Source organism: Cavia porcellus, unplaced genomic scaffold (assembly GCF_034190915.1).
Source record: "Cavia porcellus strain 051 isolate PalLab524CR breed Dunkin Hartley unplaced genomic scaffold, mCavPor4.1 scaffold_3, whole genome shotgun sequence".
In the NCBI taxonomy this organism is placed as follows: Eukaryota; Metazoa; Chordata; class Mammalia; order Rodentia; family Caviidae; genus Cavia; species Cavia porcellus.
The window spans coordinates 52,839,808-52,850,777 of record NW_026947486.1 but is presented as its reverse complement, the minus strand read 5'-3'; the positions used below and the strand labels follow the sequence as shown (position 1 = coordinate 52,850,777).

Sequence of the window (10,970 nt, the reverse complement as noted above, 5' to 3'; positions counted from 1 at the left end):
TTCTTCATTGCTGCTCTATAGACTTTTAAAAAATTTTTAATCATCTCCTTATAAAGGCAATATAGCCCAGATACACTATAAATAGACAACTGTCTAACTATCCAGCATATATCTTTGCTAATGTTTTAGGCAAACTGCTTGGCCCAGACAAGAAAAACATTACTACTCCCATTGGAAAATCATATAATTCTTAAGAAAATAATAGTTTGATTTTGATTTTAACAGACATAATAGTGTTGTAAGAGAACATATTTTGGCCAAATAAACATCCATTTAATCTTGAATCAGCCTCCTTATTGTTCCTAAGCAGTATTCGTAAGTCTTCCCAAAGCTCACAGGAGCGTTGATCACAGATGTCTGTTTTCTTTTCTTCTCAATCCTATGAAGTCTCAAAATGAACAGGTTTAACTCTAGATAGATAGATCCAAAAATATGTCCTTGTAATTTTATATCCATGGGTATGCTTAAAATAATATTGCTGTGGCCTTTACACTTAAGGAAGAGATGTTGCAAACATGACTCCATTTTCCAAACTTCAAGGTAGCACATACCCTATGGATTGAATTTTAGAGATATATGTTTCTGAGTCTGTTGCTAGAAGGATGTTATTGCCGTATTTTAGTGAAGCCTTCTGTAACTGATATATACTGATAGTGTATTTAATCATTTCCTTGGTCTGTGACTATATCTGAAGGTGAAATAGCCTACTACACATCATTTCATAAGGACTTAGCTGGAGAGAGGCTTTAGGAACAATTCTAATCCTTAAGAAAGGTATAAGTAACAATTTCAATCAAGTCTCAATTTTCTTGGCATAATTTTGCCAAGGTGGTTTTAATACTTAAATTATCCCTTTCAACCTTTCCTGAAGACGCCAAGAATTAGGAAGATAATAAGCTATTTCTAAGGATTGTGAAAATTCTTCTTTCACTCTGGAGTCAGAAGTAGATCCAGGACTGGAAGTTGTGTGACGGGCATTGCACGCAACAGCTCTAAGAGACTAGCAGGTGGAAGGTCAGCTAATTGGCACTTAAGTGTTCCACAGGCCTGAAAGGGGAACAGGGAGGTGGAGATGATCAGGAGCTGAGCATCTCAGATTTATTTGGTGAATCAGTGCATCACCATGCTGGCTGTAAGGATCCTGTGTCTCTAGACACTACCTTCTAGGGTTTTGCGCCCAAAATTCACCAAAGCCACCTCCCCCACTGTGAAGAATTCCATCACGAAGAATCAGTGGCTCTTAACACCCAGCAGGGAACATGCCACCAGGTCAAGATTCAGAATCCACTGGAGGAAAACTGCCCAGGAACTCAAAGAAGCAGCAATGGAACCATCTGTAGAAAAAGCATATAAAATTGAACAAATAGGAAAATGCTTTATTGCCAGAGGGGCTGCAATGAGTCTTGAAACATTGTGCTACTCTGGCTTGGCCATGTCTAATGAGACAGGAGTGGTTGAAAAGGCTGTAGTTTGGCCTCAACATGTGAAGGATAAGATCCATTCCGCCTGCATGCACTTGGCAGGAAATGTGGGCTTAACAGCTCTGTCTGCCTTGTCAGTAGCTATAAGTCTTGTTCTCATGATTCATGATGAGAGGCTCTTTGGTGATAGTTGGTGCAACTATTACAGCCATGATTTGAGCTAGAATGCTGGTAAATGTCATACACCAGAAATCTCTGAAAAGATAAGAAATGAAGTAAAGAAGCAAATCCATGAGGCTATAGAGGAAATCAGTTTAGAAATAATGTCTTATGTAAAGACAGAAATAACAACCTTAGTAAATAAGTTGCTCAAAACAGCTAGAGAAGAAATAGATTTAAAAAAATACAGGAGCATGGGAAAATGATTGAAAAATTGAATGAACAGTGCAGAAAAGAAGCAGAATCCATGAAACAAATTCAAAGATATATCCAAGTAACAAAAAAGTCTATTAAAAGTTGACAAAACCATTTAAATGAAGCTGAAGATAGAATTTCAGACCTTGAAGACAGGATCACAAAAAGAGATCTTGAAAGAATAGAACATATAAAAACAACAAAGCAGCATGAAATGACAATCCAACACCTTCAAGACAATGCCAAGGGAAACAATATAAGACTAATAAGCACCATTGAAGATGAAGGAGTCAATGCAAATGACATAACTAAACTATTCTCAGAAGTAATAGCACAAAATTTCCCACACATAGGGAAAAATCTGTTATATAAATAAGTGAGGCATACAAAATTCCAGGCAGTCACAACCAATATAAATATATACCCAGACATATAATAATTAAGATCTCCGACATACAGGATAGAAACAGAATACCAAAAGCTGATACAGAAAAGAAACAGCTCACATATCAAGGAAAGCCTATTAGGATCACAGCAGACTTTGCAGCACAAATTTTCAAGTTAAGATGAGGTTAGAGTGAGGTATTTTAAACCCTGAAAAAAACAACTCTCATCCCAGACTGATGTACCCAGAAAAAAAAAAAATGCCTTTCAAATTTAATGTAGAAACAACATACTTCCATGACAAAGAACATCTAAAGGAATTCACGTTCCTGAAATATACCCTAGAGAGAGCATTGAAAGATATGCTAGATAGAGTTAAAATGACCATAATCTCCAGAACAACAACAGAAAGAAACCACCAGGTTGGACAAGAAAATAAACAAAGGAGAAAAGCCAGAAACCAGCAAAAGGACCACAACATGGCAAAGTCAAGCCAGTACAGGGATATCTATAAATGTAAATGGGCTCAATTCACCTATCAAAAGAAACAGGTTGACAGAAAATCAAGAAACCTGATCCCACAATATGCTGGATAAAAGCAACACATCTGACCGAAAAGGAAACTCATAGTTTAAAAGTCAAAGGATGGGAAAAAAAAGTATTCTCATGCAATAGAAACCCAGAAAAAAGTAGGGGTAACTATTCTATTTGCATACAACATGAACTTCAAACCTAAAATGATTAAAAAAGATAAAGAAGGTCACTACATACTAGTTAGTGGAAAAATTCAAAAGGAAGAACTAACAATTATAAATATATATGCACCAAACACAGGAGCACCCAACTATATAAGACAGATTCTAATGGACATGAAAAACCAAATACACAAGAACACAATTATAACAAGGGGCCTTAACACCCCATTGTCACAAAGAGATAGATCCACTAGACAAAATATCCATGAAGAAAAAACAGAACTGAATCATACCTGTGAACAAGTGGACTTAGTAGATGTTTACAGAGTGTTCCAGGCAACCACATCAGACTACACATACACATTCTTCTCAGCTGTGCATGGGACATTCTCCAAAATAGACCATATATTATCTCATAAAATGCACTTGAGTAACTGCAAAATTATTGAAATTATTCCATGCTTAATATCTGACCATAGCACACTGAAAATGGAAATTAATGGCAAAAGAAACTGCAAAACCTTCATAAATACTTGGAAATTAAATAACAACCATTGAACAACCAGCGGGCTACTGGTGAAAATAATAAAGAAATAAAGCAATACCTACAATTCAATAAAAATGCAGGAAAAACATACTGTAATCTGTGGGATGCAATGAAACTGGTCTTAAGAGGGAAATATATTGCAATAAATTGTCATATCAAGGAAATTGAATGAGCACAAATAAATAACCTAATGCTTCATCTCCAGCTTCTAGGAAAAGAAGAGCAAGTCAAACCCAAAGCACATACGAGAGAGGAAATTGTAAAAATTAGAGCAGAAATGAATGCAATTGAAACTAAAAAATACAAAGAATTAATGAATCAAATTGCTATTTTTTAAAGTACTGGCAAAAAGAATGAAGCAAATCATCAAGAAGATTATACATCATGATCAAGTGTGATAAGTCTCAGGAATTCAAAGATGATTTAAATACACAAATCAGTAAATGTAATACACCACATCAGGAGAGCCAAATATAAAAAGCAGATGACCGTCTCAATAGATGCAAAAAAAGCTTTTGATAAAGTGCAACACATTTTCAGGACAAAAACCCTTCAGAAATGTGGAATACATGGTGTCTACCCCAATCGTATAATGGCCATTTATGACAAACCAACAGCCAACATTATACTAAATGAACAAAACCTGAAACTTTTCACTTTAAAATCATGAACAAGACAATGATGTCCACTATCACCATTCCTATTCAATATAGTTTTGGAAAAACTAGCCAGAGCCATCAGACAAAAGAGAGAAATAAAAGGGATAAAGATAGAAAAGGAAGAAATTAAATTATCACTATTTGAAGATGACATGATATTCTATATAGATGACCCAAAAAACTCCATTAAAATACTGCAAGATGTAATAAATTCAGCAATGTAGGTGGACACCAAGTCAATACTCAAAAATCAATACCATTCCTGTACACAAATAAAAAACTCACTGAGAGAAATTATGGAAACATTGCCCTTCACAATAACATCTAAAAAATGAAATACTTAGGAATGAAAGTAGCTAAGAATGGAAAAGAGCTATATGCTGAAAATCATGCTACACTGAAAAAGGAGATTAAAGAGAGTATTAGAAAATGAAAGAATATTCCTTACTCTTGTCTAGGAAGAAGCAACACTATGAAATTGGCCATACTCCCAAAACTCTTATACAGATTTAATATAATCCCACTGAAAGTACCATTAACAGACCTCACAGATCTAGAGACACATCCTAAATTTCATTTGGAAACAGAAATAATCCCAGAATAATAAGGGTATTTCTGGGCAACAAAGACAATGCAGGAGGCATCTCAATTCCTGACTTGAAACTGTACTACAAAGCCACAGTGATAAAATCAGCATGGTACTGGCAAAGAAATAGGCTTGGAGATCAATGCAGCGGATTAGAAGATACAAACACAACTACAAAGGCACTCAGTCAGCTGATATTTGATAAAGGGGCTAAACATTTTCACTGGGAAAAGGATAGCCTCTTTAATAAATGTTTGAAAAACTGGTTTTCCGCATGCTGAAGACTGAAACTATATGGCTGTTTGGATGTGAAGAACTAAAAAACATATCTGAAGTCAGTATTATTGTTGAGTTGCTTGTTTTTTACTAACCACAAGGTTTAGGTAAAGGCAATGATTTTAGCTTTTTTGTTGAAGTGTTTGAAGAAAGTGACTTTGCTTCAGTCACCTCTTGGAGGTTAACAACTGCATAACTTGCCCTAAAAGCACCATTATTTGTATAACCACTCAATGAACCAGTCTTCAGCAAGGTTATTTAAAGGCTAGTCTTTAAATCAAGTCTCATAGAGTAATATTGCTTTACAGTTTCTACACAGGAGTGTTGCAGGGTTTATCCCCCTAGGGTAGGTAACAGAGTTGCTCAATTTAAAGTTCAGCATATCTTGAAAGTAGTCTCTGGAGTTTCTAACATGATAGTTTGATATCTAGATGATACTCTTCCTGTTAGCGATTGTTATCTTATAGTTTCAAGAATATTTTGAACCTAATGGGGAGCCTGGACCTCTACTGAGTGCTCAAAAGTTATTTTAGTGACTTCAACAATCAGGCCTTTTAAGGAAATGACAGTAGGTGCAGCATGAATTGCACTTCCAAGAGTTTCAATAATTCAGTCCTGTGAATCAACCTCTGATAAAATTTTTCTAGGTATGTTTCTAAGTATATGGACTTGTGGTCTTGATACTAATGCTCACAAAATGTTGACAAATATAATGGGGCCAGATGAAAGAGTTGCCCCAAAAGAGGAAAAAAGAGAAAAAGAAGACACCTCTTCCTCTTAATGGAGTAGGATATTCTAGAAAACTAGGAATGTCTTAATGAAAATTGGTTCCCCAAATCTGCAAGTTACAGGCACTATAGAGTGCCTGGCTCTAAGGATGACATCAGCATAAGTCAAACACAGGTCTTGTTATAAATCGACTCAATTAAGATAGATTTACAAGCCCCAATATCCAAAAGGAAATAATTTTTTTTACCTGCCACATAAAGAATTAATTGAGGCTTATCCAGTGTTATATTTAAGTTGATAAGGGATTAGAGAGAACTCAGGCACCTTCATTTCTCTGAGGGATCAATTATGGTATTAGGCAGACTCTTCCCCTTTGGAGGAGAGGATAGTCTCACTTCCAGTGTCTTCCAAATTTACAATAGGGGCACATAGCAAGTGGAAAATAGCTCAGCGTATTGCAGTTCTTTTGCAAGTGCAAGGCTGTGCATAATGATTGCAGTCATCTAGTCTCTTCTTCCTCTTCATGGGTGGAGCCCTTGAGTCATTCTGAGGAGACAAGTTGTTGTTTTCTAACATCAAATCAATAAATTGGGGTGATTCTTGTTCCTGCTGTCATCTCTGCAGGAATAAGCACCTGACACTTTTTGTCCCAGTGGCTGAAGATATCAAAGGCTAAGTTCAAAGGTTTCTTAGGACTTGTCATTGCTTTTAATATTTTCTGTGAATATCTAGAGCAGACTAGCTAATAAAATATTTTGCTTATAAAACTTTTCTGGCTTGCAAGTTGGGCCCTGTTGTGTGTGTGTGTGTGTGTGTGTGTGTGTGTGTGTGTGTATGTGTGTTTTTAATATCCCCTGAAAGATTCATATGATCATGGGAGGTGTGGTAGGGTAGCTAAATCTAGCATTTGTGATTGCTTCAGTGTCTAGTGCTGGGACTAGTGATATGAGTTCTGTACTCACCCCAGAGTGAGTAACTAATATACAATATAAGGGACAAAAGGAGGAGGACTTTTCTCCTTTTTTGCACATTTTGCTGTTGCTGCTTGTGGCCGACATGAACTGCTGCCCTTTAGTTATACCACTTTGCAGTGGAGCCAGGTGAGTATGGCATGAAAACACCAAAAACTGTAAACTAAATAAACCTTTCCTTAATTCATTATAGGCATCAAGTATTTTGTCTTAGCATTGAAAAAATGTAACCTCAAAGGCTCAATATTAGCACGTTTATGAATTGCTTCAGTTAAATGTATCAGAAATAAAGCAGGGTTTTCTGCCTTGTCCTGAGTAATTTTTCTAATCTTTTCACAATTGACTAACGTTCTCATGTACTTTCTAATTTCATACTGTTAAATGAGTAATCACTTTAACATATTTTTCCATTCTTTATCTCTGGTTATTGGCAATGAGAGTTCCTTTCAGGCATGTCAACCCTGTAAATATTTTGAGCATGTGTTTCACCGACTTTAACCTGTGCTGTTTTTTTTTTTTTTATTTCAAAATTGCAGAAAGTAGGAAACAGTACATGAAGATCTGCCCAAGTCAGACCATACGTTATACAAAATGTCTGATATTCATCTATATATCTGTCTGGATCTTGTGAGAACCACTTCAAATTTTGTTTAATTTGGGTCAGATTACTCATGGCAAAGGGCGACATGCATTTTTATTACGATTCGTCCCCACCTGAGACTTCTTAAAGTGGGTATATATTAGCTTTTGAATCACTGGGATGGTAAGAAGTGTCACTTCTTGTTATACCAGTGGAGCTGGATATTTTGGTAAAGGGGGTAGATTGGTTGTTAAGGACATGGGGTTAGAGAAGTGACCCTAAGAGAGGATCTAGTAGAGCACAGAGATAAAGTAGTTTTTGAACCTTCATATGTGGACTCCAAAACCTTTGCTGGCTCTGTTGCAATTGCTATGGTTATTTGAGGTATTCTGTTTGGAGTATCCCAATGTTCAATTGCTTCTTCAGGTCCGGTTATGTTTTATCAGATCTTAGTGGCACACAAACCTAACAGGCTTTACAGGATCCATATAATTTTGAGTCTTGATACAGGCCCATACAACCTGGACATAAAGAAATTCTGTCAATTTTAACTTTTTCTTACAAAATAGATCAAACTGGAACATTGTATTAAAATTTAAGGTGTGATTCAAAGGCTATATCTTTCAAAATTTGAACTTATATTTACACCATACTGAGTTGTAAAGAAAAAATATTGTTTTTCTTTTTAAAATTTTCTGTTTTAAAATGGTCCCAATTTTTCATAATATAATGTAAAGTTATATTTTAGGTATAAATACTCAGTTACCTGTGCTCCAGAAAGGTACACTGTGAAAGGAATTTGCCATAGATAGGGTATTACAGCAGTGGGAGGTGGGATCCAGGGATGTTTACCTCAGGGTTATTTCCTCCTTCCCCTATGACAACTTCCTTTTCCTTCTATCAGTGGTGCAAAAAAAGTCCTAATCAGCTGCTTGTGTCTCACCAATGCCTGGTGTAAGTGCAAACTCTGGTCAGAGGTTACATGCATATCTCTATACCCACGTCGCGATCAGGAGAGGCCTGGCCATCTTTGATTGTGGGGCAATTCTCCACATCCTTAAAATAAAGGCTACTGTTTCTTTATATTCTTTTTTCTTTTCCCTCATGCTGAAAACCCTGTCATTTTGTTCCCTGACATGGAAGGCAGTGTGAGTGACTTCTATGGTCCTCCCAGTTTGAATCTCCCTGCTAATTCATGGATCAGACTGTATCTTGGATTAATTCCTCTTGTCTCAACACACAGGAGCTGTTCAACCTGTCACCACCAGTCTGCAAAAACCACCAGCCTAGTTCATTTACCTCAGATGAGCCAACTTCTATCTGGGGTTCTTTGTTGCCTTGGGCTGGTCTGACACTGGATTATCCATTCTGTCCCTAGACTGAGGTAGCAGTTCTCACCTTACTTGGACAGTCCAAGACAGAGCCATTACTATGGTCCCCTGGATCCTGAGCCTTGCCTTTTGGTGATGGCAAACAGGTTCCAGTTGGAGCCATTTTAATCATGCTTCCAAAATATGTGACAATCATTTTGTTAGGCATGATGTGGGACAATTTTCACACTCCTTGAGAGAGGGCCAGAGCTCTCATCCCTTAAAATAAAATTGTCCTTTTGGCTCACTTTTAATTCAGTCATTGGAAATACTGTTTCCTTTCCTCTCAAAAAACACACTCTGGGGTGCCTGGTTCATAACCATGATGTTCTTGGCCTCTAAAAGGCTACAAAAACCAAAAAGCTGAACTTTTAATTATGCTTTTGTCAAAATGGTGGCAAGTCGGTGGAAACCCTTCATCTTTAGGCCTTTTTCACTTTAAGGACATACCCTTCTCTCTGTCTTCTATGATGTTCCAAATACTTCTGGCTTGCTCTGCTGCACCAGGATCTCTCCCCTTCCCCACACTTATGATGTGGCTCCTGTCTTTAAAGTTTCTCCCCTGTATCTCGCATATCAAATCCCACAGCCTTCTCAGCCAGAGGTTTCTTTGCCCCCTGCACTATCCTCTTCTCCTCCTTCACCCAAATGGCCTCTAATCCTTTTCTTAGTGTCTCTTCCCAGTCTCCAACTTCTCAATCCCACCACCATCCAAGCCATCTGTTCCATCTGAGGGTTCTTCGTCCCCTTCTCCTGCATCACCATTTTCTCTGCCAGATCCCCATACATGGTCTTTGTTGTTCCAGTGTTCTGACAGGCCACATGGTTGCCAGCAGCCATGTTGCTGCAGTTTGCATGGAGGACAGCCATGAATTTCAGCCCTCGGCCATGAGGAAGGGTGATGTCATCTTGCAATGGGTCTCAGGGTTAATGGCCACCCCCTTGTGGACCCTCGTGGGATCAGCAGCAGCTACGGAGCTGCAGGTCACATGATGACCAGCCACCATCTTGCACTCCCTCACTGTGTTACAGGCAACAGCTATACTTCTGTGGATCACATGGTGATGCACCAACAGCCTACTTTTCCTTGGCACATGGTGATGAGAGGCTGTTTTATAGCCAATCATCAGGCAAGTGCCCACACACACCTGCTGGATGGTTGGCCACTCAGTGGCTAAAACCTTCTCAGTCTCAGTCTCTACTCCTGCTTTGGGAACAGGCTGGGCCCAATCCTGAGGGATTAGCTAATATTTATGTTCTTTTTTCCTTTCTGAGCTATCTCACTTAGCCATAAATTACGTTCCTTTCCTGGTATTCTTATTTCAAGATATCTCTCTTAATTGATCTACAAAAAGTTTCACACTAGTCTATTTATTATAGTTGAAATTGGCCAAATATATTTGAGTACACTCTGACTTTATAAAATGATTGTCATCTATATATCTGTTTTTTGTTTGTCCATTTGCCTGCCCTGTAAACAGCTGTTTCCTTTCATTTGAGCTCAATAATTTTTCCTCCTCTTTTACATTTTCAGATCTTTTAAACAAGGTTTATTTGGGTTATAGATTTAAAAAGCATGCTTCCACCTAGGTTGCCAGCTGGTCAAAATGATGCTAAAATTGGTTAAACAAAGTCAGTTGGATTGAAAACACACTGCACAGGACTCCAATTGGTAAACAAGAAAGTGGCCACATGTTAACTTTAACCAGCTGTTGTTCATTAATTGGAGGCCCCAATAATCTTCATAGCCTTATGGGAGACACCTCAACTAAAGTTTGTATGACTAAGACAATTCATTGTGGCTGTTGTGATGGTATATTCATGCATTCAAATATAAAATTTAGATTATGATGAAAAGCGTTTTCTTTCAGATCCAGATCTTTGCCATTTTCTTGCATTCCAGCCAGGAGATTCAGCTCAGACCAACATGAGTTCTCCAGTCAAATGATAACTTTTAAACAAAAAATTAAATAATGTATATGTTATACTTAGATATGCTCCAATGGTGAGCAGTCAAAACAATGTCACAAATTTCTTCAGTGCTCAAATGTTAAAACACGCATGGTTAACACAAAATAATGGTTAAATTTAATGTTCTATGTTAAGCTTACTGCCTCTACTGCACTGTACTGTTATCAATCTTCTGGATGCTCAACAACTAAAATTAGCAGATAATTATAAATTTCTTTGGGATTCCTTTTGCTGGGTTCCACCAGATATTTTCCAAAAAAGATTATAAGATGTATATTGGAGCCATAATTAACTATACTCAACTGGTAGTAAATGACACTGCAGCTGATCTCTCTCCTAAATAAACAGGTAAAATTAAGAAAACAGG

General features: G+C 37.4%; 1 pseudogene; it reads left to right on the top strand.

Moving 5' to 3' along the window:
- Window positions 1-1,123: 1,123 nt before the first annotated feature.
- LOC100725305 (growth hormone-inducible transmembrane protein-like) lies at window positions 1,124-9,625 on the top strand (annotated as a pseudogene).
- The last annotated feature ends 1,345 nt before the right edge of the window (window positions 9,626-10,970 follow it).